The sequence below is a fragment of the Oryzias melastigma genome, linkage group LG17 (assembly GCF_002922805.2).
Source record: "Oryzias melastigma strain HK-1 linkage group LG17, ASM292280v2, whole genome shotgun sequence".
In the NCBI taxonomy this organism is placed as follows: domain Eukaryota; kingdom Metazoa; phylum Chordata; class Actinopteri; order Beloniformes; family Adrianichthyidae; genus Oryzias; species Oryzias melastigma.
This window is the reverse complement of record NC_050528.1, coordinates 18,967,226-18,972,726: the sequence shown is the minus strand read 5'-3', so window position 1 is coordinate 18,972,726 and position 5,501 is coordinate 18,967,226.

Sequence of the window (5,501 nt, the reverse complement as noted above, 5' to 3'; positions counted from 1 at the left end):
CAGCGTGCACGTGTGCGTGCAGATGGTATGTATTGCCTGAGGCTGCTCTAAAAGGACTCCCCTGTCTGCTGAGATTCACACTCAGCATAAACGCAAGTTTACCTCAGTACTCCCTTCGATACTCAGAAGTCATAAATTCCTGAAATGCAGATAAAAAAAGAAGATTATTCCTTTGTGAGACAATAATTATTATGTACAGGAAACCATTTTTTCCTGCTTTGAAGTAAACATAAAAGGAGTTTGTCTGTGTGTGCTTTTGTGTGGAAAGTGATGTGTCCTGTACAAAAAGAGATCGACTGAAATGAAGCCATGAAGAGATGGTAAAATGAATTTATGAAACAATTCCTGCAGGTTTTAGCTTTATATATGTACTCCATCATGAGTAAAATTCTACAAGGACATGTTAAAAACACTACAGACATAATTTCCTTCAGAATTGGTCTTTAAATGCTCATTGGCACAATTAGTATTATTTAATATAGTTAATAGTTAATAATTAAGTAACCTAAAGTGGTACAATATAGCAAACTGATAAAGAAGCAATAAACAAGGTAACATTTATAAATAATAAGAATAATGTATAATATGTATGTATTGAACTTTTTTTTAAAAAAAGTAAACAAAACAGCATTTTATTTATGCAACAAATTCAGTCAAATGCTTTTATTTTGTTAAATTACACAATTTGTGGGGTTTGTGGCTCGGGTGTTGTTGTGTTTCCAGTTTTTGTTACCTTTTGAATTCACCTTTCTCTCATTTCAGGGGTGTTGATTTCTTTGATTTCTTTGTCTCTCCCACCTGGTTCTCCTGCCCTCTTAATGGGCGCACCTGTGTTTGATTGTCTCGCCCTCCTGATTTAAGCCAGCCTTCAAGCCTCCTGAAGGATTTCAGCCAAAATTCAAACAAGGAGTTTTTTTTAACTTCCTGTGTTTGTGTCCTCACCCGGATCCTGACACAATTAAATGGGTTATTTACGTCAAACAGAAATTTCTAAAAACTGCGTGCCAGTTAGTAATGCATTAAACTCAGAATTATTAAGCTATTATTTTGTTTCTCACTTAAGTGCCTCAGTAGCAGTTCTATAAATTATGGAATATATTGATTTCTTTGGCAACACAAAAAACTGAGCATTTAGTAAATTATTTTAACATTATTTTTGATCAGAGTAATATTTATGCAACACAGGACACTTTAAATTTAAAAAAGTTCCTTAAAAGACAGAAACAGATGTGTCCTCAAGTCAAAAATACATAAGAATATAGAGACCTCATAGTGGAAATGTCTGCACAAACCCAACCTGAACAAAATCATATTATTTTTGTGGGTATTTGTGTATGGGAAATGTTACCATATCGACCTGTTGTTTTTTTTTTTTTTAGACCAAGTGGAAGGCTCTCCACTCAAGCCTAATGGGTGGCTGCTGTATTAAATTTCATAAACAGAACTGCATAAAACGGCAAATGTCAATAAAATGTTCCTAATAGAGAAATATGAAGGTTTTCATAACATTGTAATCCTTTCAATAGTTCAAGACTTGAAAGCAAAGTATGTCATGCAAACCACCAAAATGCAGCGGGAAAGATTCATAAACTAAACATACATGAATAATATTTAATCAATTTAAGACCTAAATAATTTGAAACAGTTTTGTATTGACTGTTCATTAGACAATTACGGCAAATAAAAGAAATGAAAAAAAATTCTAAAAACTTTTTGTCCACATGACATAAAATTTCTAATTTTCCCCCAAAAAAGTACTTTTTGAGGAAAATTTAATACAGAAGACGATTAGAAGTGCATACATTTAAATTTAAATAATGTTTTATTGCTGTGTTTGAGTTTGTTGTGGTCTAATGTCCGAATACGACCATCAAGGAAATCTACCGATAGGTTTGTGTAGACTGAGAAAAAAAATAGATTCCATGAAACCTTTAGATCAAATTTGAGATGAATATCTACTATTAGAGAACTCCAAAATAAATCTTCAAAAACTGCAGTTTGTTTCTGCAGCAATATTTTTGATGATACAAGTGTTTTTTTTTTTTTGTGTCACCATCACATTTTAAACAGACAAACTTAGAGGCAATACAGCCCGATGATGTTAGAAAAAGTGCAACATTTCTGTGATGCCAATCTTAAAGTGCTTTCTCCTCTCTTTCATTAAGAATCTTCTAGTAGCTCCTTGGCCAAATTAGATAATTGAAACCAGTTTTTTTTCTTTAGTTGAAATGTATTATTGCTGTCAGACATGCATCACCCAGGTGACAAATTTTCTAGGCAAGAAAAAACAATTGAACCAATAAGAGGAACTGTCAAAAATTCAGTATTTAATTAAGCCGTTTTCACACATTTTCATGGGTTTATAGAAAAATATCAATTGCCTGCCTAATTATTTAAAGATAAGGTAAAACCTTTTTTTGGTTCTGTAATTCAATCAGTTTACCTGCTCTGTAAGTGCACCTATTGACCCATTAGCACTGGGCCCTAATGCCTCAACATCTCACATTACATCCTCTGGTCGGGGCTGGGACACGAGATGAAAAGAGTCCAGAGGGGTTTTGTCGCACGAGTGGACAGAAGAAGACAACATTTGCTCTATACACTCTTTAAGAAAGGCAAATGAATCGTGCTTTGGTTTCTACCAAGAGCTAAAGTCAATCAGTGTAAATCTAAATTGCTACAACCACTTTGGATTCAAATAGCTTTGTTTTACTCAAAATACATACATGTTGTTATGATATATTGTTAATATTTACATCATAAATGTCAAGGTGGGATGCATTAGAATTCCACTGTGTGAAGTACCAAAAAAAAAACAACAACTTTCAATTCAGAAATTGACCAACAGACATAACATTTACATTTTATTCATACTTTTTAAAAGTTTTCTTCCAGCTGAGTAGTTGTTTCAAAACAGTTTTAGAAGACACAACAAACCTTACTGTGTATTTTTCCTTCCAGCAGCACTTATTCATTAACTGCTCCTAAAAGGATCATGGTTTCCACCTCACAAATATTAACCAACTGTTTCCTCACTCAAAGGTGAGCCCCTACTGCTCAGTGAAAGTGCAGTTTATGAACTCAGTTGGAAAAGATCTTGGCTTAAAGTTGAGTAAGGTTGCGAAAGTAAAGTGAGTGTGCATGTATCTGTATGCACTGCTTGTTTCTAGTGTTATAAAACACACCCTCGACCCATTGTGCCGCACCCTCATGCGAGTGTTGCCTTAGCATACCTGCCGTTGTACTGTAACCTTCAGAGCATTTAATGACTGTGTCTCAGGCGAGTCCAGGCGGTGCCTTTTCAACCTCTGGTTTTAGTCACTCCTTGTTTCCTGGGGGAAGGTTTTTTTCTTCCTTTTTCTTTTCTTTTTTTTTTTAATTTGCCAAACTGCTGCCGAACACGCTGTACACAGAGGAGCACAAATGACTCAAGTCTTTCCAAAGTATAAAAACCAATAAAATGATAATGTAAGCATGAGTCATGTAACAAGAATGTATTTGAATTGTGTTTTCATAAGCTGTAGAGATAACTTAGATATGATTCTTAGGGTGTATTCAGACTGGACACATTTGGTTTGTTTAAACCATTTTTAACATGGTACTCATTGCTTCTCACACTGTTTTCCCAACAATCTATGTTGTAAACACTTGTCAGAAAAACTGCATAACTAGTATTTTAAGCATTCACTTCTTAAGTATCTGCATGTCCACATGCTTCCACTGTATCAAAGTAGCAATAAAGTGTTGCACCTGATGTTGATACAAACATTCAAAATTAGCCAGCGAAATATAAATTTGGATCAGTGAACTATCCCGACAAGAATTGCAAATAGTATGACTTCTATTATTCTTGCTCTCCCGCCCTCGTAATTCCTAGCCATGGTTTAGTAACAAACTTTGGTTTGAAACAGAAATGTCCGGTAGACAACAGTCTGAATACAGACCAAACGCAAGGTTCAAGACTCAATCCAGACCAAATTAAGCAGACTTGGCCCAGACCAACTGATTTTTTCAGTCTGAATTAACCCTTAAAGAAATGATGGTAGATAAAAAGGGTAAAGATATGCGGTTAACTCTAATTTATTGTGTCTTTTTGTTAGACATATTTTTTTCAAGTATTCTTCCAAACTTTTAAATATTTTAGCACAACTCCCAATCCCTTAGTCTGAGACCATACCGAATGCAATTTGATTAGCAATGGCAGTTGCTAAATGTTAAGACAATGATGCAATCAGATGTCCTGCAGCAGAACATCGAATGCAGTGTGTCGGCCTGTCAGCAGCACATTTTGAGCAGTGTAGCACATCGAGAGTTCAAGAATCTGAACTTTAGCAAAGCTTTGGCCTGTGTTGATGACATGATCAGCAGATGGAGTTAAAACCAACATGAAGGAGAACCTGATCGTTCGACAATGAGACAGCAATAAAACATCATCAAATTTTATTCTGGTTTTTCTTTTTGCCCCTCCTTAGACTAATGTGGGACAGCAAGTCATCAAAATGGGTCATGCAGTGTCCTCCCTTTCATGTAATTAAAGAGAGACTTTTATGTCTCTAGAGGCTTTTAACAAATCTGGTAGATCTAAAAAGATTTGGCTAATGGAAAAAATGATGAAGCTGAAATGTGAAGCCTGAGGGTCACGCATTTCCTGATTACTTTCTATGAAACTGTATCACACTCACACTCTTTGAGTTTAACAATTTAGCTCAGATTACAGACATGTGATTCAAGGAAACAAGTAGAATGAGTTTTAAAATCATAGATTCACAGTTTTAAGGCATCAAACATGAATCTTTTTTTTATTTTAAGTTAATTATTCTATTGTAATGTTTAAATCCATGGGAGAAATCTGATAGAAAGAGGAACATCTATTTTAGTCTTGGTAAAGTAAAGCTTAACTAGGTGATCCTAACTCAGTTCGTTCCAAAGTGTTAATAAAAGAGTCTTGGGGTAACAGAACTGTCTACTGCATTCCTTCATTGCCCTTTTCTCCTGCATTATTTGTGCCATTTATAGTACTGTATAGGAGCTGTTTCTTTCTCCCTGTCCCCTCCTGTCCTCCTCCTCACTGTGCAGACAAAGCAAGCATTGTCTGCTGAAATCCAGTGTTGTGAGGACTGGCTTTGGGTCAGCATATCATGGAATGCCTTGAAAATCTTCTCAAGGGAGTCCCTTCAGTACCAGCCTACAGTCTTTTATAGTTTCTGACATCAATCTGGTTCTGTGACTCATCAGGTCATTACGGAAAATAAAAGTATGACCTATGGCAATGATGAACAAAAAAATGCCAACGTTAGGATAGGAAAGTTATTTGGTGAATGTGGAGTGTTACATGTCCATGTGGGTCCAGTTTGATAAACACAAAATAACATCTTCGTCATGGCCTGACGCATTTCTGGGCTGCTGTTTTTATTTTTCTTGCAAGTTGGAGCAAAACTGTTGCATGCACAAACTCACCAAAATATTCACACACCTAGTGCAAAGTGAAAATAAATTCTGGG